The sequence below is a fragment of the Cricetulus griseus genome (genome assembly GCF_003668045.3).
Source record: "Cricetulus griseus strain 17A/GY chromosome 1 unlocalized genomic scaffold, alternate assembly CriGri-PICRH-1.0 chr1_1, whole genome shotgun sequence".
Taxonomy (NCBI): domain Eukaryota; kingdom Metazoa; phylum Chordata; class Mammalia; order Rodentia; family Cricetidae; genus Cricetulus; species Cricetulus griseus.
In genome coordinates, this window is record NW_023276807.1 from 270,228,371 (window position 1) to 270,254,141 (window position 25,771).

Below are 25,771 nucleotides of genomic sequence, written 5' to 3' on the forward strand. Positions count from 1 at the left end.
TGGAACACGCCTGTATATGTTTGGTGAGGTATTACTTTCCATGGCAAACGTTGTATTATTAATATATATTATATATAATCTATCAATCAATCATCTATCTATAGTCTATCATCTATCAATCATCTATCTATCTATCTATCTATCTATCTATCTATCTATCTATCTATCTATCATCTATCTATCTATATCCGCATGCTTTGTCAAAGTCGTAAGGGCTCCACTTTGGGGTGCAACTGCATCTCCTGGCCACCTTAGGAGACACTTCCCGGAATGTTGACGTTGCTCTGGGGCTGTCTGTCTGGAAGCGTGTTTGTCTGAGCTGCCCCTCTCTGTGCTCTGCCAATAGCGAGCCGCTCGCCCGCTCGCCCGCTGGCCCGCCGGTCCGCCGGCTCGCCGGCTCAGGCTCGCTGCTGAGACTGCCTTCTGGGGAGAGGGAGATCCCTTTTCCATCAGTATGGACGCACTGTTTTCAGACCCAGCCTGCGCGGTGTTGCTGTGTCAGTCATCCTATGGGGACCAGTTTCAGACGAGGAGGGCTGACGAGCTGGCCCGCGATTGGCCCGCAGCGCCTGGGCGGGGCCTGCGGGGAGGAAGGGCTGCAGCTCACAGCAACAGAGTTTAGACCCGTCTTTGCTTCATCATCTGAAGGTAAAAAATTTTCCAGCCTCCGCCGGCGGCTCGCAGAGTACAATAAACAGGGACGCAGAACTGTTTGCATGGACCTCGCTCGCTCATGATGCGGTGGAGAAGCCGCGGCCACTCGGTGCTGCCGGATGCTCTCGGGGCCACTGTCCATGGGGAGGACGAGCAGAGCTGAACAAGGTAGGAGGACACCCTCTTTTTTCTTTTTTCTTTCTCTCTCTCTCTTTAATGTTTAGAGTTTGCTGCAGGATTGCTGCATTCCGAGTGTGGGCTGAGGGAAAGCCAGGGAGACGCGCATTCCACGAATTCGAACGGAATACTCGCAGGAAACCCTGGAGTTTTTACGTAACGTTTGGGTTTGAGAACAAGAAATGGCAAGGCTGGAAAATCTACGCCGCCCCGTTTGGGTGAGGCATATAAAACCGAGGGTTTATTTATTTATTTATTTATTTATTTATTTAAAGAACAGACACGTTTATGATTGTGTTTTTGTTTTTGTTTTTGTTTTTTAATTATCTGAGAGATCCAGGCTAATATTTTCTTAAAGAATGTTTTTGCTGCTGTGGTGAGCTTACAGAATAAAGTTTACATGGATCCTATTCTTGGAAAACACACTTGAAATTAAGAATTAAAAAAAAAAACCTCATGGTAAATAATCATCGGTTGAACGTTCGGGACCAAAACCTGTCTGTTTCTTAGAAATTGGGGGCCACCCTGGTGCCACAGGGCAATGGCTTTAATTGAGTTTCAGAAGCACATTTTAACCACCAAGCCGGAGGCAGCTTCCTGGCTGGTCTTAGACACTGTAGTTCGGTGTTTACATTGCTTTTCCTGGCAGCCTCCGTCTTTGTTTCCAGCTTAAAAGTGGGACCATTATATTCAAAAGTGGAGCTGGGTTAATAACGCTTACCGCAATTATCTGACCTGTATGCATTTTTAATGAGAACACACAGCCAGCAGAATAATTTAGCAAGAGCAGGCTGGCGTTTAAACCTGGGCTCTCACTATGCCCGGCCAGATCAACTTTCTTGCCGGGAAGCAGTGGCTAGAAAGGTTGGAGCAGATTTATTTTTAACACACTTGGCTCAAGGAGAAGGAAAGGATCTCTGTGTTAAAGAATTCTTTCTGCCCTTTTCCGTTTTAAATTTCTGCCAGGCATGAGGAAACCATGCTTTTTTTGTTAGGCTTTGGAAGCATGTGTTTACAATAAATGTGTAACATTTTTAGAATAGTTAGCAAGCACTGAAGCAGAGGAGAAAAAGAAAAAAAAAAAAAACAAAAAACTTGCCTAACCACCACCCCCGTGAGTGTTCCAATGGCTCTTCTAAAAGCCTTACTGTCCCTTTAAAAGACAAAGATTCAGTAGGAAAATATCTATTAGGACATGTGTGTATTTAGGAGACAACGAGGAACAAAAATTAAAAACAGGAGACATTTTTTTTACAATCTGCATAAGGGGAAATTTCTTCCTCTGCACTCCGAGGGACAGGAAGTCTCATGTAAAAGGAGGGCAGTGCCACGTAGATTCTTCTAGACCCACTGTTTCTACTTTCAAGGAGAAGTGCAGGACACTAGCCCAGAACTCCTGACGTCATCCCCCAACTATTTCTGCTGTGTGTTCTTTGATTCGGCTCGTGGAGAGGAATATTTCTCTGTGTCCAGGCCAGGAACATTCACACTCCCAGTTGGCAGGACTTGAGTTATGTCTTCCCATTTAAACCACAGCCTGTCCTTCCCCCTTCTCAGGCCAAATAGGGTGGCTTCTCCTACCTGCCTGTCTTCGAAGGTTTTCTGCAGACTTCTGGCTTGGCTAGAGAAAAACCATGGGGAGCCTTGGGGAGCTGAATGCCACTTTGTCTTTCTGGCCTAAGTCTTCCATGGTGCAGCTCTGTAAGGCTACCTATGTGGACCATCCCTGGGGGGGGGGGTCCCATTCCCAGCTGCCCTGGAGTCATCAACTAAGGCCCAGGATATGCCATCAAGTTCAAGGTTGCTTGGACGGTGGTTGACAGCTGCTCCCATAGGTAAAGAGCACTGTGTCCTAGGGCAGATGGCTCAAAGGAAATTAAGACAATAGTGCCTGCTGTTAACCCTGGGTCACAGGTGGTCCCCGTGACACCCTTGATTGTAAGGATCAGGGGAAAGGTTGGTGTTTAATTGAGTTGCCTTTAAAGGAAAGAATTTGGGTTAGAGGACACTGCAGTTCCCAAGAGTCCCTGCTATCAGCCCAGCCTCCTCTTTCCCACCACGTGGCCTTGAGTAAGTACCTGCCTCAGTTTCTTTCTTGTCGTAGAACATGTAATGCTTACCACAGTGTCTCTTATTTTAGAATTCTAGGGACCCGGTTTGTACAAACAACGATAACAAAAGTTGTTTGTCTCTTGGTACTCTGAGCTGTGTAAAGTACAAAGGGAAGAAACCTCTGTGTGGAGACATTCATTGGCAATGTCTTTGGGGTGTTACCACAAATAGGAAACCCTTCAGTCTCTAGCAATTTCATATAAATTTTCTAACGACGTGTGTGCCTAAACCAACAAATGAAATTTCCAAGTATGGTCGTTTGAATTTTCTCCATCCATTTGGTCTAATGCTCCAGCAGCTGGGAGAGCCAGCCTCTTCCAACAGTGGGCACCGTAGTGCCGTTGTGCCCAAAGCGTCCAGTGCTATTTTTACTTTGACTTGTGTATGGAATTTGTGAAAGTGAAGTGAATACAAGAGAAAACTGGGTGGAAGGGAGAAAGCTTGTGAAATACACTAGCCGTGTAGCTTTACTGCTTAGCAGCCTGCCTTCCCTTTGCTCGTTGTTTTAATTTGCTGTTGCCATGGTGAAAACAAATCAGTATCACATGGCTCCCAGCCAGTCCCGCGCTCAGGGAGCGCCATAGAAATCCAAGAGCAGGTACTCGGGATTTCAAGCAGGAATCGGACAAGAGGATTTAGAGACTGAGCGTAAAGAGAATTCCTCTTGTAGGAGTTGGGTCAACCGCCACACACGTTCTCTTCTTCTCTTCTTGCATTCTCTTACCAGCAAGGAAAAAAAAATGTGGGAGGAAAAGCAGACTGACATGTTTATGTTTCCAAAATAACAAAACGGTAGCTGTGCGGAAGTGGGTAGAGGACACCGAGGTGGGTGAGGAGTTCTAGTTATTGAAGAGACGATCCAGGGACGAGAGAGGTAGTGGCTGTGGAGAACATAGTTCAGGCTCCTTCAGCACCTCCACAGAAAGCTATCCCTGAGAGGCCATAACAGCAGCTACTGGCTTGTCAGACAGAGAGTGAGCAAAGAGGGAGCAGGCAGCTATGGTGAGAGGACAGTGGGCAGGAGTCTCCATCACGACAGATCTGCAGGTCAAAAGTCAGTCAGGTGAGCACAGAAGAGCCCCAAGGTCATGACCCCACAGAGAACAGGACCGTTTTTCCTTCTGACGGAAGCTGCAGCGGCCCAGCCTGAAGCCTTGTAAGGCGAGCAGGGAAGAGACTTCAGAAAACAAATGAAGGGTCAGGAACCCAGGCTTCCTTCCTGGGAAGAGCCACCCAGACAGATACATGCTCTGCTGTGTGGGGCTGGGAACTTGGTATCTCTGCTTTGGAAGGGCTCTGCCAATCAGTTACAGTACTGTTGTTGTTTCTTCCAGAATTTTAGTCAATCCAGTTTTTGTTTTCTTTCTTGAAAATGTGTGCAAAGTGTCCCTTGCAGCTAGAGCAGTAGTCTTGGTGGGGAGTCAAAGGTGATTCCTGCAGTGTTTGCTTCAGGCCTGGGCCTCCAAGGGCTGGGCTTCCTCATCGCTAGGCCCCACCTCCACTGGGGCACTTAGTAAAAACAGGTGTGTGGGGTGAGGCTCCAGCTTTCTTGCGGAGCCTGAGCCCCAGGCTGGTGGACAGTTTTCATCAGGCCTCCTATCACTCCCCCTCAATATGACAAAACGTCTTGGACCCAACAATGTACTCCAGTGTTTTGAGAAAGAAGTCATTGTCTGAGGTCTCCTGGGTCGGCTATTCCATCAACCAGTCAACAAGTGTTTGTTAAATGCCCTTTGGGCAGGCTCTTGCCTTTGGTTAGAACACAAGTTACCAGGTGCCCGCCTTTACATTTAAGTCCAAGCACACCTGTTGTAAAATCCCAAATCTCAAAGGTTTTAAATAGTCACTATTAGCTTATATTAAGTTAGCATCGTTAATCATCAGACATTGGTTTTAATCTAGACATGATTCTGGTGTTTAGAAGCAGAACAAAACAGACTTTCTTTTAAAAGATTTTTAGATTTTAGATATCTCTATTTAGACAGCTCTATTTTCTTCACCTCTACGGTATTTCTTACCAACAGTGTTGTATGATTAGCATAAAGGGAGATGAGCCATGGTTTCGGGGTGCTGGAAACATCCAGAATAGATGGCTATTGAGAGCCTGCAGTGGCGAGGGACCAGGGCACATCGCTTATGAAGCCAGAACAAAAGGAAATCTTAGACCCTCTCCCAGTTCTGAGCTGCTGCCTGCCCCCAACAGCCCATGCTGCAATTATGAGGAAACCCGATGCTGATGCTGCCTCTGGGGGATTAGACTTCCCCACATTCTTTCCTAAACGCAGGGTTGGTTTCTTGTTTTGTTTTGTTTTTTGTTTTGTTTTGTTTTTAGCTGATTTCCCCCTCTTTAAGTTGTTTTGATGGTGGTAGATTGGGGGATTTTGCCCCTGAACATCCTTCCTTTGGACGAAGACAAACTATGTGGTTAGCACAGAGCTGAGAGAGAAGTCTCAAAGGGCAGCCTCTGCTTTTAAAGCATCAGCCCTGGATCTCCACTGATGAAGGAGCTGGGCCCAGGTTAGGAGCACCCATGGCAAGCTGGCTGTTGAAGATCTGTAGGGTGTGAAGTCACCTTAGTGGAAACAGGAGAGACTGTGGGATGCCCTATAACATGGCAAGTTTCTTTCCTGAGCTGTCTGCAATGCACAGAAGCTAGGAAAGCAGATCCTTACAAACAAGATAAGAGCAAAGCACAGCTTGTCCTCAGAAGAATGAACGGATGTGGGGGCTCCTTGCACTTGACAAGGCCTTTTGCTGGCATTATCTCCATTAACGGCCCAAATGGTGAGGTAAAGGTGGGAACCTGGATTAGCACTCTCTGGGCACAATTCCAGGAGATGAGTTACTACTAGATTTAAAAACTTTTACTTGTTAGAGGACTGGGGAATGTATCCCAGTTGGTAGAGTGCTTGCCAGGCATACTTGAAGCCTTGGATCAATTGTTACTTAGTACCACCGAAAACCAGGCACAGTGGAGCACATTTGTAATCCTAGCACTCAAGAACTTTAGGCAGGAGGGTCAGAAGTTCAGAGTCATGCTGTGTTACATAGTGACTTCTAGACCAGCCTCGGGTGTATGGTGTGTGTGTCTGTGTGTGTGTGTCTGTGTGTGTGTATGTCTGTGTGTGTGTATGTCTGTGTGTGTGTGTCTGTGTGTCTGTGTGTGTGTCTGTGTGTGTGTGTCTGTGTGTGTGTGTGTGTGTGTGTGTGTGTGTGTGTGTGTCTGTGTGTCTGTGTGTGTGTGTGTCTGTGTGTGTGTCTGTGTGTGTGTGTGTGTCTGTGTGTGTTGTGTGTGTGTGTGTCTGTGTGTGTGTGTGTGTGTGTGTGTCTGTGTGTGTGTGTGTCTGTGTGTGTGTGTCTCTGTGTGTGTGTGTCTGTGTCTGTTTGTGTGGGTATGTGTGTCTGTGTGTGTGTGTGTGTGTATCTTTCTCTGTGTGTGTGTGTGTGTGCAATGCCCCAGATACCAGATGTGAGGACATAAATTCATGTCCCCATTAAGTACTTTCTCAGTGTTAGGCCTAGACAGCCCTCAGAGAGGTAGATTTCTCAGCTTGGATTGCTTCAGGATACAGCCAATGCTGACCACATAACCCAACCAGTCACACAGCAGTGAGGTATTCTAGAATTCATAGTTGCAAATGTGCTGTGTGCCAGAGACTACCAAAGTCAACAGTGATAGCAATGTCACAGCCTTCTGTACCTCTGAGGGTATCTCATCCCTTAAACTGGTGGAAAGATGGGGTGTTCCTTCAGGGGCATTCCTTACAAGCAAGATGCCTTACACATATCTACTGCCTTTGGAGATTTGGAAGATTACCAGAGCCCCACCAGATCAACAGTGCTCCCTGCCCAATGGTAGTTAGAAATCTGAAGACTTGGTAACAGCCGCATCATAGCAAAAGCTGTGATGTAAACTAAGGCTTCTGAGACTCCCACGTCCTATAGGTAGCTAGGATTGTAGGTTTTCAGCTGAATAAATAAAAGAGAGATGAAAGTAAACGACTTTCAGATAGAACTGAAGTCTCAAGGTAGAAAGATGAATTGTTGCAGAAATCTCCGTTGTAGTTAGTCTCCACCCTAGTAAATTCGGAGTGATAGCTGTGGCTGCATCTTACATGTATATGCTATTTCAGATTTTATGTTTATCATCTCCTCAAGTGATCAGAACCATCACTTCCTGTTTAGCAGATTAAATTCGAACAGGATTTGAGTGAGGTTGAATCATATACTACAAGTTTTAGTAGCCCCAAAGTGGGAACATTAGCCCTTAAGCCAATGGAAATTTACCTCTATGATACTTAACGAGCCAAATGAGTCACACTGTGGTCTAACTTGAAGCTTTTGTGAGCAGAGACCAACCCTAGCAATTTGGAGAGGATAGCAATGTTTTTAATTAAGAGATTGAATTATCCTTTAAAAAATCTATAAATTTCTGGCATCCTAAATGCAAGCTTCAATTAATCAAACTAAAAATATTAGGGAAGTGCATATGATATAGATGATTAATACAATTTTAACGTTCTGAGAATTGGGGAAAGAAGAGCTGTGTTTGGGTCAGAAGGTAGACAGGATTTCATGGAAGAAGGGCTACCTTCCTTGGCTCTAAATGCAAGCATTCTGTCTACATCAGCCTTTCTAATGTGGAAAGTCTATACCCTAGGCCAAGGATAAGATTATTTATTAGTAAGGGGAGAGCTCGACTTATATATTATTAGTGTATTACTTTAAACTGTCAATTTTCATGTGTGTTTGATGATGAATAGATCATATTGGCATTGTTATTAAGGAACTATTACGATGGTCGTTTCTGATTTTAAAACATATTTTATAATAGGAGTGTATGATCAAAAAGCATGGGGAGCCCTTGGGTCAACAGCTCAGGGTGGAGAAACAGTGGTGAGGGTAAGGGACCCTGGGAGCTGGACTTTGCACCATGGGGAGTTAGTGTTGGGGTAATGGGTAATCAGGCTACATGAGGGGGGGGGGTCAGAACCAATAGGGTAGAGCTGAAGAGCCATACAGCAGAGTTTAATTTTAGCCTACATGTAACACTTCCCGAAAATTCTACTGGGCTTTAAGATAGGGTTAGAGGTTAGAACATTTGTCACGAGTGATGCCATTGGACAAAAATTTTACAGTATTCCAGGCATAATGTCAGGAAGAGGTGGATGAAAGTGGAGGAGAAGATCCAAAGTGTGCCATAACAGAAAAGTAAGAGAAGCTGGCCAGAGCTCAGAGAAGCCTGAAATGCATTAGTTTCTGTCATGAGAGACACTGAGGTGCCATGATTGAAAGTCGGGTAGAGAGAGATCGAGAGACTAGCCAACGGGAGCAGAAAGTTGGTGGGCTGTGAGCTTCCAGTGGGGGGTACTTTCAGCCAGTAATAGGATATGTCTGTAGAGTTATCTTATAGATACTTGACAGAGAGGGAAAGGGATGGGGAACAGCCAAGGCCCTGGACTACCGCTTTCTAAGCCCAAGACAGCTGTTTTGAAACTGTAGTTGATGAATGTCACGGATGCTCCCTACCACACAGAATGAGGGAACATAAAGAGAAAGAGACAATTGACCAATGGTGAGCCTTGAAAAAGTTAGCTGGTGGCCCAGAACTAACAAAGGAACTAATACACATAAAAGAGAAAAATAGTTTTTAAAAAATAAATAAGCAAAACTCTTGAGGATCATATCCTAATCTCCTTGAATCCATAAGAATCATTTGTTTACTTTTCTTGTTGCTGGGCAAAATACAGAATGGAAACGGCTGACGGAAGGAAGGCTTATTTGGGCTCACAGTTTGAGGGTAAAGTCCTCCAGGGCAGGGAAGCCAGGGCGGCAGGGCTCCAGGGAGTTGACTGCATTACACCCACAGTCAGGAATGGAAAAGATGCTTTCTGAGGATGCCCTAGTCCTCGGAATGGTGCTGTCCACAGTTAGGGCGGGTCTTCTCATCTCAACTCACGCCATCTCAAAACTCCCTCTTAGCCATGCCCAGAAGTTTGTTGCCATGGTAATTCCAAATCCCATCCAGCTGGCAATCACAATTAATGATCACATGTACTTTACCCTCTTTAGCAAGAGTCTCTGTCAAGGATCCTGTTGGAGGCAAACATTGGTTCACGGTCATGTCTAAAGCCACAGAACAGTGTGTAAGAGAACATGCCTAGCTGCATCTCCCATATGCATAGGTGGTGTGAGACATAGATTTTCAGAGGTAGGGCATTTAAAAGCAAAATTATCAAGACTTTTGCATCTGCGTTTTTCAAAATGTGTATTTTCAGGAGGTCACTAGTTAGAATGATGATTCCAAAGAGAAGTGTCGCCAGACACTGGGTGTCTTGTTTCTCCTGGGTCTCCCAGGTCTCCCTTGAACCCAGCCATAAGGACTGTTTGGAAGCAAATTCTCAGGATGAGAACGTGTTTGGTGTGGTTGGCGCCCTCTTGCCAAAAGCCTCTAAGGACTAAACCAGAGCAGTACAGCTCCAGCTTCCTTGTGCCTGCAGGTCACCTGGGGATCTTATTAAGGACGCAGATTCCGATTCAGTAGGTCTGGGAGTGGGGGTGGGGCTAAGACTCTGCTTTTCTAACGAGCCTCTCGAGGATGAAGATGATGGTATTGCTCGGCCTACTCACTGGGGAGCACCTGGAACACTAGGGCAGCTGATGGGTCTGCTGGGGTGGCTTGCCTGAAGAGCCCATGTTGGGTAGAGGCCAACACCCGTTAGCCTGGACAGTTTCTGCAGGGTGCTGAGTCTCGCTTAGAGGTCGGGTCACACTGATATATCACCTTCCAGTCTTATGCTAGCCCAGCTAGGCCTGAGAGTTGAAGGCAGGGGGACAGCAGTGACAAGCATCTGTGGCTACACAGAGCTCATCTGCAGACATCTCCCATGCAAGATGTCTATGGTCACTGTGGACACAGACTCACAACTTGCACAAGGAGTTTGGTCACCACCCCAGGCAAGGCCTCTGGATCTATGTATCTGCCTCAAGAGATCTTTTTGTTTTTTCTTCCCTAAGAAACACATGCATTGGAAATCAGCCTTGAGTAACCCCTACTTTTTCTTTTTTCTTCCTAGGCGGGATGTATTTAAAGTCCCAAAGCCTAGTGTGCCCACCTCATATGTTGAACACTCGGTGAATGAGTTTGGGGAATTCTGCCAGTCTCACTCATTGCGCCTTAAGCTAGAGAGATCATCTTCCTCTCCTCGTCCTCTCCAAAGGGTGTGATGATGAGTCAGTGCCGCCAGCATGGCGTGTCTGACCGCCACATTCACGTACAGCCTATAATGAAGACATCATCAGATCACACAAGGGAAAGTCCAGGCCTGAGTACAGATCTTATATGTTGTTATGTCTCATGCCTTGTGCCCCTGCCAGGCCTCCCTTCTCAGGGGTACTTCCTCTTTCCCAGTCTCCAGCAAGACTCTCCCTTTCCTGGAGCCAAGAATGGATCTAAACTGATTTAGGGGACTCTTTCCTGCCCGATTGCCTATTTAGTACATGCATAGATGGGTGGGGGTAGGGCGTGCTTTGTAATTGACCAGTAACCTTTTAAGAATGAAACAGAGCAAATGTTTATCGAGCTTATTGAGTGCCTAACATACAGCGGACTTCTGTCAGAGTGGTGTCTGTCAATTCCATTAAAATGTTTTATGAAGAAAGTGAGACACAGGGAGAGAGTTATCTGCCAGAGTCACAAGCTAATCAGAAGCAGAACAAAGGTGAGACACACCTTGGCAGGATCCAACACCTCAGGCAAGGAAGCCCTTGGGGCTTGCAAAAGGGGGGCTTGCTTAGGAAAAATGTCCATGGTACACCTACTCCCTGTGGACTTAAACAGAACAGACAAAAAGCCATTGCTGGTGTACTCTGCAGACAGGAAGTCATTTTTTAGTCAGGGGACATTTTTCACAAAGGAACTTGGTTAAGTACCAGGTCATGGCCAGGGAATTATCTTCATTATTTGATGAGAATTAGCTGGCCTTTTGTTACTTTTCAGCTATGTGTGTGTGTGAGAGAGAGAGAGATGGGGGGTAGAGAGAGAGAGATGGGGAGAGAGAGAGAGAGAGAGAGAGAGAGAGAGAGAGAGAGAGAGAGAGAGAGAGAGAGAAGTATTCAAATCTGAGGAGTTTTGTGCTGTTTTGACATTGCTATCTGAGAGAATTCCTAGAAACATGTTTGTGTGTGTGGTGAGGGTATTGGGGATGGAACCCAGCTCTTTGCTCACACTAGGCAAACCCACTGAGCTATATATCCTGTTCTTTCTCTACTTTCAGTTTTGAGACAAGGTCTTGCTAAAGTGTCCAGTCTGGTCTCGAGTTTGTAATCTTTCTGCCCCACCTATGCCACCTGGCCAGGAACACTCTTCATTTCCAGTTCCCCTCCCTGCACAGTGTGTTTCCGTGTTTCCTGTGTTTCCTGCAGGAAGTTCCATCCTCCACCAAGGGCGTACACACACACACACACACACACAAACACACACACCCGTGTAGATGCTCTGGGGCATCTGTGGTCTGCTCTGCCTGTTGCTATGCTAAGCTGTGGTCTCCTTTCTCCTGCTGATTGTCCCGCCCAAGTCTGCTCCTAGCTTCCCTACCAAGTGGCCACCATAAATTTAGGATTCCTGGGTATCTCTTCAGATCTGGTGCTCGGATGAGAGGCAGGATGCATTCCTGTTTAGGAAACCCATGACTTGAGCCCTGGAGTGCCAGCTTCCTGGCAGCCACCACAAAGACCATCCCCACAGGAAACAAAACAAGCCCTATCTCTCAAGTCTCCCTATTTCTTCTCTTTAAAGTTCCCTGGTACAACTAAGCTGCAATTAAGAGGCAGGATCAAAGGGGCCTGCTGCCTCCGTGTCTGCAGGGGCCATTGGACAGCTCTGGTCTATTTTTTAACTATTTACTTCCCACGGGTTATACTCCAGCTGCTGCCAGCCTGCTCTGGGTGCTCAGGCACCAGGACAGGGAAGGGCTTGGGAGACGATTAAAATGGGGCAGCACTTTCCCTGCCATTCAGATGAAAACCAGAAGGCTGCCCCCAGTGGAAAAGTTCCTGAGTGACAAGCGATGATCTGGTGCCGGTCATAGCCAGCCTGTCCCAGAGCTCTAACAAGCAGTTTCTAAGGATTGCAGCTAGTGTAGACCAGCACAACCCCAGATGCACATAAACCACAATGTTTGCTTAGGAAATTCTTCCCTGTGTGGCTCCCATCACCTTCAATGCCCACCCTGTTCTTCCTAAGCAGCCCACATGTCTCCACACCAGGCCAGTCCTTTGCCTAGTGGAGGCTGTAAGCCGTGGATAGGGTCATTGCAGCACCTCTATTATTTAGGATATAATATTTTCATTTATGCAGCCCCGGGACACACACCACATTATTCTGGCAATTTTAGCCCATGGTTAATCCCTGTGGAATATTGAACCAGCAGAGATGGAGAAAGGGTTGGGCACCATTTCTCCTCGGCTCTGCTCAGGTTTGGATACGTGGGAAGAGCGGGCAGATAGTCCACAAGACTTTAAAACCATCGTCTTCTATCCACTATTGTGCCGCCGCTGCCTCTGGAGACATCTGCTAGCATGCTGGACATTGGTCTAAAAATGATAGATGGACAGCTGGCAAAGACGTAGATGGTATACACGTAGAGAGAGAGGGGGGAGGGGGAGGGATGGAGAGAGGGAGGCTGTGTCATGTGGTGGGAAGACCACACCGAGTGGCTTTTCAAAGCTGGAGTGCAGATTTTGGGTTGCCCTTCACTTTGTATTTGCATTTCTCCCCCTGTTCCACCCACATGGCCATTATTTCAGCAGCAGTGCCCAGTCCTGAGCTGTGGTCCTCTTCCTTAGACACTCAAAGACCCATTGCACCATCAGTAGGCGCCAAGGTCACCAAAGGAACTAGTTAATCTGAGCTCCAGCCAGGTGAGCAGGCTGTGCCCACCTTCCCTTCCTGAAGGAGGATCAAGGAAGGGTTTTCTGGTTCTCTCCCTCAGCTATGCTGGGCCTGCTCACAGGACCCAGGGTAAAGGAGGGAGGAGAGCACCCAGCCGCTCCCTGCTCCTCACCAGGTGTGAATGTGGAGAAAACCAGGGCGTGCCGTGAGCCTTCCAGACCTGCTTTGAGTCAGACTCCTGCTAGGAAAATCCTTAGGTTGATGTTTAACCTAAAGATCACTAGGCCTCTATTCTACCACACACTGGGCTCTCTTTTTCCTCTCCCTCTCCCTCCCTTTCTCTCTGCCTCTGTCTCCTTCCCTCCCTTCTTCCTGGCCCTAACTGCTGCTTTCAACAGTGTCAGACAAACCCTACCCACACTCTTGCCATAACTGAAATTTTACCTCTTCAATGAAGACTGCTAATTTTCTCACTGACCACTACATAGCATGAACCCCCCCACCCCAGGCTAAATTATATGTTACATAACCCAGGCCAGATTAAATAATTGATGAGGAAAAGTGATTGAGGGGCTGATGGTTGTAGAATTACTGGCCCCGGGAGAACTCAAAGTGCACAGTTGGAAAATGCCACCATTCAGTACCCTGTAGATGCCTGGCTGGTCTCTCCTCTCCAGGGGTGTGCAAAGTCTTGAGTTAACCATTCTGTGGTTGTAGAATTGTCTGCTGTTCTCATCAGCATCTCCCGTTTTGATGAACTAGAAAGCCAGAAAAAGTAATGGTGCGGCCTGCACACTTTGTCGGGACCACAGAGTGGAGTTATTCTGAGAGCCTTAGTACATTGCAGACAGTGGACCATTTCGGTCCTGTCTTCCCTTAGTTGCCAGAGCTGTGGAGATGAGGACTCCCAGTGAGCTTCCCATTACAGTCCTACAGAAACTCAGAAAACCCTGACTTAGGCTGGTGACATCCCCCTTCCTCAAGGGTTAAATGTGGATGAACATATACCCCTCTCCACACGCGTGAATGCCATGGGGGTGTAACCTCTGCTGGCCTGCTCTGGGGAAGGCAGAGAAAGGCCACAGCAGCATCCAGTCCTGGAAATAGCCTGTCTCTGGACTCCCTCTAGCCCCTGTCAGGGAAGAGAAGCCAGGGAGCCCCTCTGTCACGTTTTCCTTCTTTCCCTCACATTCGCAGGACTGAAAATTAGAAGCACTTTTCTCCTACACACAAAATTCCTCCCTCACACATGTTTTCCCCCTCCTGCTTTGAAATGGCAATTGCTGCCAGAATAGCTTTGGGGAGAAGAACACAGTCTCTGCTGTGCAAAGCTTTATGGAAAATGTAGCCAGCCAGCGGGACCAAAGGAATGTGGTCACCCTTGGGGAATGAACTGGACCAAGAGGACCCTAAGGTGCTCACGGGGATCCTGCCCATGTCTGATTTCTTAATCTGGGTGTGGGTTACACATATAATGTTTGCTTTACAGAACCTGAGTGGGCTGGACACTTAGGATTTGTGGCCATTTCTGTCTGTTTTTAATAAAAAGAGTAAAAATTGTAGCTGGTTTCTACATTCTGGCTGTTGTAAAATACCAAGAAGGCGGGTACAGAAGGCCCGTGACTGCACCTACTCCCTCTCCAACCTCTTCTTATACTCTGGGCCTTTGCAGTTGGGTCTTTCAGGTTCTCCAAGAATCAGTGATCTCACCAGAAACCAGAACTACAAAAGGCCAAGCCGCTCAGCTAGACATGTGACCCCAGGCCCCGAGGACAGTAATATTTCAAACTTGAAAAGGAAATAAATCTTTAGTAATTATAAAGACAGCAATAATAATTTTATTATCATTGTCCTCTGTCATTTTCTATGAAGATCTCTCCCTTTTCTCCATTTTTGTTTTATTCAAATACATGAACGTTTAGTTTCTAGGATTTTTTTCTTCCTAGATTTTAAGATTAGTAGAAAGAAGAAAGAATAGGGCACCTCAGATCCCAGTGCCCTTTGCCATTTATCCTTCACACTATGGTCCTCAGTTCCTGTTACTATTTAGGTAGAGGGAGTGCATATCTACGAATAATTTTTAATGCAGGTAGGGCTGACAAGATGGCTCAGTCAATAAGAGTTTGGATTCATTTGAGCCTCAGAACCCATATAAAATACAGCTTAGCAATTGTGGTGTGTGTTTGTAACCAGCACTGAGGAAGCAGAGACTTCCCCAGCCTCTGGCCACCTTAGCCTGCTTGGTAAGTTCCAGGTCAGTGGGAAACCCTGTCTCACTAAAATAGTGGGTAGTGCCTGAGGTTGTACACAAATACACACCAAAGTACATATAAATAAACACATGCACACACACACACACTAAAGTACATATAAACACGTGCACACATACACACATGCACAAACACTAACACACACATGCACACACACACACACACACACACACACACACACACACACACACATGCACATGGATACTCGCGCACCCACACGGAAATTTTCTAAGGTCAGAATACTGGAAATATCCCACCACAGTGATTTGTGGCTGGGGCTGATGACATTGTCAGTTTAACCTTGATGTTCTATGTCTTGAAGCTCCCCTTAGCCATGAAAAGCTTTACAGAAACAATATATTGTAAGAAAGGTATAAGAGGAAAAGAACTTGTTGAATCTCCTCCCCTTTTCTTTTCCCTCGTGGTGTGTGAGCGTGAAGATAGCAGATAAGCCACTGTGGTAAAGGTCACTTGTGCCACAAGGCACCCTGTGAGTAGATTTCGGCCATTCAGACAAGGCGGAGAAAGCTTCCTGGAGGACACAGCATTCTCAGTGGCCTGGGAGAAGTCTGATGGCATTGCCTGCCCTTCGGAGAGCACCCAGGTGTGACTCTCTGGACCACAGGCTGCAGGCCAGGGAGCACTTGGCACAGACTAGGTTTGTAGGTGTCTCAGGACACTACAGCAGGGGTTTTAGATTTCATCCAGAGCACAGCAGCAGCAGCCACGTGTTTAAGAACAGATGGGAGATGGGATCAGTCTTGGCTTAAGGCTGAACTTAGACCCAGATGACAGGTACTGGGTGAGTTAAAGGCTTTCGGAGCTGGAATAGTGACAAAGAGAATAAAGCAGGAAGAGATGGGCTGATACAGAGCAAAGTGGGGAGAGCTTGGTAGGACTTGCAGAAGCCAGAACCCGGAAACACAAACTGAGACCCCAAATCACCAGGTGACATGGATGGCTGGAGTGTATGGGAGGCTGGGGTCATGGATGGCGGGAGGGTATGGGAGGCTGGGGTCATGGATGGCGGGAGGGTATGGGAGGCTGGGGTCATGGATGGCGGGAGGGTATGGGAGGCTGGGGTCATGGATGGCGGGAGGGTATGGGAGGCTGGGGTCATGGATGGCGGGAGGGTATGGGAGGCTGGGGTCATGGATGGCGGGAGGGTATGGGAGGCTGGGGTCATGGATGGCGGGAGGGTATGGGAGGCTGGGGTCATGGATGGCGGGAGGGTATGGGAGGCTGGGGTCATGGATGGCGGGAGGGTATGGGAGGCTGGGGTCATGGATGGCGGGAGGGTATGGGAGGCTGGGGTCATGGATGGCGGGAGGATGGGAGGCTGGGGTCATGGATGGCGGGAGGCTGGGGTCATGGATGGCGGGAGGGTATGGGAGGCTGGGGTCATGGGTGGCGGGAGTGATGGGAGGCTGGGGTCATGGGTGGCGGGAGTGATGGGAGGCTGGGGTCATGGATAGCGGGAGGGTATGGGAGGCTGGGGTCATGGGTGGCGGGAGTGATGGGAGGCTGGGGTCATGGATGGCGGGAGTGATGGGAGGCTGGGGTATGGATGGCGGGAGGGTATGAGAGGCTGGGGTCCTAGGAATCCGGGAATTGTGGGGTGCCAGTCACGGTGTGAGTTGGTCCACAGGTGGCTGATGTTTGGGATCAGAACAGGACTTTACTAAGCAATCTAGAAAAAAGTTGGTGGCACAGCCTTGGAGGATTCGTGTTTAAGGGGGGGTGATGTGTTAGCCACTTTATAGACGTAAACATCCAAGGTGGGTGACATTTCAAAGAATGCATTTTGACACAGGCATGTGGGCCTTATGACCCCACTGCATGCCCTTTGGGTCTGAATAACAGATTCTATTATCCGCTTTGTTCTACATTAAGGTTTTACATAACCAAGTGGTGGTGAGGAATAAGGCCTGATCTGGGAGTTTAAGAAAGCTAGGAACTGGACATGTGACCCTGGCATAAGGGGGATAAGAGGTCATGCCTGACCTTTGGGAACACTTTAGGGAGACTATTGAGTGGGACCCTAAACTACAAGGCGCTACTGCAAGTGTGGAATGTAAAAATGTCGCAAGTGTGTGACGCCATGGATGCAGTGAGCAGGTGTCTCAGAGTTCCTATTGTTGTGAAGAGACACCATGACTATGCCACGTCTTATAAAGAAAATATTTAATTGGGGTGGCTCGCTCACAGTGTCAGAGGTTCGGTCCATTATCGGGGAGCATGGTGGCCTGCAGGCAGACATGGGGCTGGCTGCATCTTAGCTTGCAGGGAACAGGAAGACATCTTACAGTCACATGGAGGGAAGCTTGAACAAGAGAGACCTCAAAGCCCGCCCCCACAGTGACACACTTCCTCCAGCAAGGCCACACCTCCTAATAGTGCCACTCCCTTTAGGGGCCATTTTCTTTTAAACCACCACAGCAGGCAAGAAGAAATAGGGTTACGATATTGTTGGTGGGTGTGCTGGGCTGACAGGGAGACACCTTAGAATCAGAAGCGGCTTCTTGGAGCATAGTGTCTGAAGCCACAGGGAAGAAAGTATCTGGAAGCAGTTATAAGAATGGGTTTGCAGCTGGAGGGATAGCTCAGCTGGTAAAGGCTAGGCTCACAACCAAAAGGATGGATCTGCTTCTTCATGGTGGGGTAGGTAAAAAGAATCAGGTAAATCTGATGGCAGGCGGTAAACTGATGTCTAAATGCTTCTCCAAAAGCTTCCAGGGCTTTGTCGAGAAATGAATCACGCTCATCGGAGTAAGTGTATTGGGGAGAGGCCAGCAGACTGCACCGGTCCCCATTACTAATTAAAGATGAGCTCTGTATCACTTACAGGCTTAGCTAAACCACAGCAACACTGCAATGCCACACGACAATCATCTTTCTTTTGTTATTTTTCCTGATTTTCACTTGTGCCCTGGGCTTTAGCAAAGGACAATTGGGGATCCTGGCTCTGATCTCCCATTTAATATAATCTATCATAATAGATATGCACGTGGACTGTGCTGTCTGTGGTAGTAATCCTCATGTATGGTGTACTCGAGCCAGCGTTGGGTAGTTAGTGCATATTCAGTAAATACTCTCAGAATACGATGGAATGAATGAAATGTTTTATTATCTAGACAGGCATTTCTCTAGATGAGGATTAGCTGTGAGTCAGACTCATACAGATCATGCTTCATGGTTTGCCCAAACAGAGGCAGAATTTTCCATTGCAACATAAAACGGAATACATTTTTCACCCTGGCAGTGCCTACATTTCTGTGAAGCCATGCTTTGTAATGCTGAGGACAAGGCAGCTGAGCCCCTGTATCTTCAACCAGGGATCTTTATTATTTTCTTTATGTATTCAAACTTCACAGAAGAATGTTGGCAATTAAAGGAAAGTCAGAGAGAGACCAGGGCTAAAATGCTGAACAGGGAGTTGTCTAGAGTGCCCTAAGTTTAAAAAGCAAGTCCTGGTTGCTTAATTGCCATAGAAGTGACACTTCTGGTTATGTTCATCTGAAGAAGACGGACAACACATCTCACAAAATGGCTTGGCCTGTTTCTTCACCCTTGAGAGCATGGCCACTTGAAAGCCAAAAAAGATAGGCACCCATGGTCAAGGACAAAATGAGATTTGAAGCAATGTGACAAGGCCGCGTATCTATATCCCACCAACTTGACCCAGCTGTGATTCCAGAGGAAGAAAAACATGTTTTATTGCCATCCCCATTTCAGCGACTCACTGCCCTGCCCCAGAAATTGATTTTTGTTAGCTGCCCAAACTCTTTTGAAAACTTGGTTTTTAAAAAAGCAAATTTCTTGGCCTCTGCCCCAAGATTCTGACTTGGGATGTCTGGGGTGGAGCCCGGGAATCTACATTTATTAGAAGAATCCAGTTATTTAAACACAAATTATTCACAGCCCTCCTGGCACACAATCTTAGGGGCCATTCAAACCCAGCATTCAAATCCTGGCCTTGTTGCAAGGTAGGTGTACAACTTCAGGAACCTTAGGACATTCATTTGAACCTAAGTTTTCTTATCCTTCAGATGGTGTACTATGTCTGCTTCTCTGAGGAATAGGATTAAATGGAATCACTTACATAAAAGGGTACACAGATTAAACAATCAATTAAGTACATAATAGTTAAGATACATTTTCTGGGATGAGTACACAACTACAGCCTTCTAAGCATTTCTAGAAATATCAGCGACTTCAACATAGGATTTCTGCAAATTCATCAGCTCTTGTTGTCCCTCACAAAGAGTGCATTGTTCTTTCAGCAAAACGCAGGAGGCCTCATTGCTGTGGAAGGTTTTTATGCCAGGCTCTGGGGAATGTTTACATTTTGTGGGAATGGTGGGCCCCCGGAACATGTTACCTCAGACTAAAAGGGCCATCCCATTTCTAGTATGGTTGAGACACGGTTGCTTTTGGAAACAGGCAGACCTACCTTTGGAAAATTTCTATACTGCATGTGTGAAAATGGAGCGCTTGGCAAGCTCCATAGTAGGCCATGCCTTGAGCTGTTTTGGCACAGATCAAATTGATTGCTCCACTCAGCCTGCTTTTAGGTTGTTCAAGCAGATGATAACTGGACCATGTTAGGCCCCAACTCCTGAAATTAAACTTTGGAAATGAACGAATGAGTGAATGAATGAGTGAATTTCCTCTGGAGCAAAGAAAAACTCCTGTGACATCTGTCAGTCCATTCTGGCCCTCTGGTCCCTGAGAAAGGTCAATGGCTTTGTTGCTCAGAAAAAGAATAAGCAAGGATGCTTCCAGGTGCTTCCTGGAAGCAGACCCCACTTCCTGGATGTGGTGACCCAGTTGCCTGTGTTAGAAGATCATGTCACAGCCTCTCTCCCAACCTCCACTGAGAACCTTTCAGCAGTAAAGAGACTTTCACAAGTTAGGTGTGTGCTGGAGCTCTGGGTCATACGATTTGGGTCACGCACAAAGCAAGGAATGGAGCATGGTCTAGAAACCATTTGATCAGCACACAGGGAGAAACTGGAACAGAATCGTGAAAAAGAAATTCAAAAACAGAGAAGGGAGTAAAAATGGAAACACATAAAATCCTGGGAACTAAACGTCTAAAAGGTTCAGCTTTTACTTAAGAAAGATTGTCAAAAATTTCCCAGTCTTCAAATTTGAAATTCTTCAGATACATCTTCAAAACTTTCAGTCCCCCCACTCAGAGAATATGGATTAAAATCTGTTTGTTTCATGCCCTGTTACTATGGAAAGGAAACAAAACAAAATAACTAGCAGCCAATCAAGAAGTCAGAGAAATGCATAAGGGCCGCCCTGCAAAGGCACGGCACGCACATGCTCAATCACACATGGATATGTGCTTACCCATGGATACAAACAACGGAGAAACCTGAAATGAACTCTGTTTGCATTGACCCTGAACACATGATGCTTCACATAAAATAGAGAAAAGGGGGAGGCCAAGCCAAGGTGGGCAAGTTGGATATGATTTCGATTGGAGTAGGCCTTGCCTGAGTTGAGTATACACTGGAGTAGATACCAGTGAATGGGAGTAGAATTCATTCCATATCAAAGGAAACCACTCCAACAAAAGCCAATGGGAGGAAATGAGCTCCTATTGTGTATACACATCAAGCTCCTTGGATAGGAAGTTGCCTGGTTCAGCAACTTCTGCTGCCTTCCAAGCTGCCCAGGAAAGGCTGGGCCTGTACTCACAGTTCAGACATGGTGCCCCCAGCCTGCGCTAAGCTGCGAGGAAATGGGCAACATATTTAGCAAATCCACCCACATTCCTATACTTCCAGAAACGTCTTTACAGACTGTATCTTGGGAACACCAAGGACAATTACTAAGGTATTTGTTTTGCTGTATTTGGGGCTGTATGCATATAATGGAGAGCAGACACTTGGCTTGGACATCTTTCTGTCTTCATAGGTTTCATCTATTGCTTAGGGTCCATGAGCCATTTCCATGTAGCTGTCAGTCATGCAGGGCTACTTCCCTGCAGGGGTCTGAGGTGTCTGTGGAGAGTCAGACCATCAGAGGTGAGGCCCTGTGATTGGCTCAAGGAGGCTTCACTTTCAGGTCTCTTGCATGAACAATAATGGCATCATCACTCCTGTTACCTGCCACCATCTATAGAAACACAGTTCTCATCATGAGCATTTGATTTTGTGGGGTGCTGTGTGGTGCCTGGCACTCATCCTGAACCACAGAGGCATCCGTTTTCAGTCCTGGAAGATAGAAGAGTATAGCTGAGGATTTTCTGTTCCAATCAGCATAGTAAGTGAATTACCCAGGTCTCTGGAGCCCCCAGGGTAGGGCTTGGATTGAGAAGGACTTATTATATATTTTTTCTTCTTCTTGTTGCTTGATTGACAGTTTGAGTACAGTTAAGCTCGGATCTGTGGGGATGCTACTATAACTGGCGTGCATGGTGGAGTCATTTTCCAATGATGTCATCCTCTGAAAGAGGTTCCTGAGAGAGGGAAAATGAAAGCAGAGGAGGGAGGTGAAGGATTCTGAGGGCCTTCTGTGGAGAACCCGCCATCTTGCCTGCTGACTCTACCTCCACCCCAGCTTGGCTGAAGCCCAGTGTCACTGCCTCAGTGCAGTTCCCTCCCCTGTGCCCCCATGGGACAGCTGTGGCCTGTAGCATCTATAGACACTGTGTGTATGAGGGAACAATTCATTCAAAGACAATATTCCTTGAATGCACCAAGTTTCTGTTGTTGATTTTCAGTTTGCCCTGGAGGTTAAAACAGACTTGGTCCTTATTTTCCTATAAAACGCCATTTGATGGCTCTTGGTTGACAGTCCCGAGGTGAACGCCAACCTGAGCCAGATGGCGTTCAGGGTACTGGGCCCCAGAGATGCCTGGACCTGGCCTCAAGGTGGATTGTCAAATCTTCTAGCTGTAAACACAGAACATGGTGATCAACCTCAAGGACGCAGGGCAAGGTTAGAGGGGACAGTGCTCAGAGAGGGTGGCCATGGCTTTCCTAGGCTTTTTTCTGAGGAGATTTGAACAAGCTTGGAAGCTGTGCTAAGGACAGCAAGCAAAGCAAGGGGAACAGGGCATCTCAGTAGCACAGTCCTTCTAATTAACAAATGCCTGCTAATTACTTGCTTCTGGGACTTATCAAGTCTCATCTATAAACTAAAATTAACGGGCAATTGAGCATTAAGCTGTTAGCTTTGCTTTCTTCCTGCTTGCTGGCTTCCTCCTTGTTTCAGGGGAAAACCATACGGATTAAGAGTTAAATTTGCCATCAAATAGCATAAGGTGAGGCAGAGAAACAAGACTGCTTTATGCAGCGTGGACAGGGCTAGGGAGTGGCCGTTTTTACCTCCTGGCACACATCTTGGATCTCATAACTGTTCAGCAGGACTGTGGATAAAGAACACAGGGAAACTTGTACCTGGGTTCTGGCTTGTTCAGCACACACTGTCTTCCATAGTAGAGCAAACATTGCAAAGCAACCTCATCCTTCCTTCTGGCCATGTTGTGGACAGAATTTTACTCTCCCCTCAAGCCAGAAATGCCGGAGAAAAAACAACAACAAAAACTTCTCACATGACATGGAATAATGGTGGTTTCAAAACCCCTGGTAGCTGAGTCTAATTGACAGGGTGAGGTCACAGGACTGCCTGGAAAATTCCAACATGATTTTTGTGTTTAGTTTATTCACATAGTATTGGACGTCAAAAAAAAATTAAAGCCAACTCATAAACTATTTGCAATGAGTTTATGTTTTCTTGCATTTTAAACATCATGACTTTTGTTCTGAGTGAATGCAAGCTGTAATTTTGAAAACAAAAAAATTGAAGGCCATAAGAGAGAAATAGGCCAGAGCCTAGAAATGCAGTTGGAGGAATCAAATTCAGAAAACCTAAGAGAAACATGGCATTTGGAGGGAGAATATGGTCAGGATGGCTGCCCTAAACATGGAAGCTTGCTGGAAACTCTGGCACTTAGACTTTTTCATGTGTTCATGAAGCTTTTGTGACTTTGTTCTGCAATGCAGACCAACTGATAACGTGCCTTGTTCCTGGCTGGCTTTGTAATCTCAATTCTTTGCCCCTCGTATAATGGCCTGTTTGTTTTGAGGCTGGTGAGCACTGACCAAAGAATCAGACATTTGTTTCACTGACTTGTTTTGAAGAAATCGGTTCTGGGTACTTCTTCACACTACCCGTAAAAACAAGCTTATCCGGGTGAGGTGTGCCGTATAGGCCCAGGGGAGGATTATATGTGTGCCCTACTATGGAAAATGAAAGTGAAATATGATAAAACTTCATTTCAGTCTAATCACTGAAAAACCCGAGTCATACATTATTCATAGAGATGTACAGTTTTACTAGTTATCATTGCCTACAGCAATTTGAGAGGGCAAGGATGTGTTATCTACTAATGACCCTTAAGAAGCTCTTATTAATGAAGAGGTAAGAGTGGTTTGTGAGGGGTATTAAGGTATTTATATATAAATGAATGGTAATGAAGTGCCAGCAAAGTCGGTCTCATAAGTAGGGTAAATATTCACATCAGAATTATGCTGAGACTTAATTTATTCATCAAGCAAGCCCCTTATACCCCAATTTCATAAATAGTTCCAAACTTTGGCCTAGCCTGGGGGCATTTTCAACTCAACTCAGGAACTCTGATAAGTTATTGGTGGCTGTCTGCTTGGAAAATTTGTGAGATGTCCTTAGGTGTGTTCAGGGGGAGAGAATACTGGGATCGATTAGTGATGCCTGCCATGACCAGGGAAGAGAGCACCGGGTGGCCTTCATTTGCTATCCTTGGCAAAGGCTGGTCCAAGCCGTTCTCAGGAGTCTCCATTACCTACAAAATGATAATAACTTCTGTGTTACTGCTGACACCATTTCTGGGTGTCTTCGAGACCCAACAAATAATGACTCTTTCTTCAGGAGTGGCAGCCATTCCAGTGTCTTATTTACTTCTGCTGTGAGGAAGGACATTTGAGTTGATTTTGTTCAGCTACGTAGAGAACATTTTTATTTTCACAACCCTTGAGTAGAAAAATTTTTTATAACTTTTGAATATTTTTGTTTGTTTTGTTTTTTATTTGGGAGAGGGCTGTTACTCTGAAATGGGCCCTTTTGATAGTGTGCTTTGCTGTCTCGTGTTAATTTCAAGTATAATTATTATTTTAGTTTATGAAGTAAAGTGAGAGCTTGTTTCCCTCCATGAAAATAAATTTGAGGATTAGCCCAAATCCACAGGTTGCCACCACCTTCTTCCATTTTGAAACTAAATGATACATGGCCTTTAAGACAAAAACAGAGAGTGGATACCCTCAAAGGGTCTGCCATGGCACTTTGACCTTTATTTTCGAAAACATTTTTAAATTTAATACTATCGTATCAGTCATCCAAAAGATGGGTATTATTATCCCAGTATAGAGACCAGAAAAGTAAGTTTTTGATAGTTTGACTATTCAGTGTGAATCTGAAAATAGAACCAATTCTGTTTAGAGATTTAGATTTAAATACATGTCATCCATTCCAACTATTAAACAGGACTCTCAAAATGACATTTTATGTGTTAAGTAACGAGAACTGGAGACCTTAACAAAGTGAGACCCCGCCATCAATGTTAGGATGTTAGCTACTGTTCTCTCTCTCTCTCTCTCTCTCTCTCTCTCTCTCTCTCTCTCTCTCTCTCTCTCTGGTTCCTATTGTTCTCTCTCTTGTTTTTTTCTCTCTCCTTTTTATTAAATTCTCTTGCTGAATTTTTGACCCTGTACAGAGACAGCTGTACTGTGCAGAGGTGTACTTCAGGGCAGGCCTCCTCAATGGCCTTTTCCTTCCTGCTGAAGGACACAGACCTTGGCTTTATGAGCTGCTAACAGCCAGTTTTTAGCATAGAGCCAGGAGATTGTCTTAATACACTTAGTGATGTTCCAAAAATAGCACGGGGGTGGGTGGATCATCAATCTGAATCACTTATGGGGTCACAGTGAGACCCATGGGGAGCTGGTAATCTTAGGGAGAAAGTGTTGAGGAGCCCCGAGAATTAAACTAGCTGTTGGAATTCTTCGTGACTGTCACAGCCCATCTTTTGGGTGCCCATTGTCTGCCTGTGTGATTGAAGGAGATATGCACGCTAAAAGCTTCCTTGTTCACTGGGTAACACTGTGTAAACGTCAGCTGATAATTATCCCTGGTAAAGATTATGTAAGAAGAAAATGTTGAAACTCTGAAGAGAGCTCCAGTATGGTCCAGTGTGTTTCTCTGAAAAGACGATTCATTAAAAATGACTGCATAGTGTACTTGTTTTGGTTTTTCTTAAAACTTCTTAGAGGAATGAGCTCCTGGGTTCTGGCTTCGTGTTCACAATGTTAGAATCCTGGAGGATGTTTTTCCTTTAAAAGGCTGGGCTACTTTGCTTTTGAAAATTCTGGATTGTCATTTGATTCCTGCCGTGTGTCAAGCCAGGAGCGGACATGGGTTAGTTCTGAGAGGTGGGGTCCTTGCTCCTGTACCCTGCCTTCCTGTTTACTGACTGAAGTTAATGATACAGTCAAGAGCATTGGTAGAGCTGTGGCCACACTGCAGGCCACAGTTAGGACAATGGGACTCCTGGCATTAAAACAACGTAGGAGAATAGATGTTTTGTTTAGTTCATCCATTAAACAGCTTTAAA

At 46.1% G+C, this 25,771-nt stretch overlaps 1 protein-coding gene across 5 annotated transcripts in view; it reads left to right on the forward strand.

The window, feature by feature from the left end:
- Positions 1–592: 592 nt before the first annotated feature.
- Positions 593–25,771, forward strand: part of Mbnl2 (muscleblind like splicing regulator 2) — a 155,056-nt gene continuing 129,877 nt past the window's right edge. For 2 of the 5 annotated variants that reach the window (XM_027393914.2, XM_027393912.2), the window contains exon 1: positions 594–822. The gene's annotated coding sequence lies outside the window, so the exon portion shown is untranslated. Of the gene's footprint in view, positions 823–25,771 lie in introns of all 5 variants that reach the window. The other 3 variants (XM_027393915.2, XM_027393919.2, XM_027393918.2) reach the window with 3 other exon arrangements.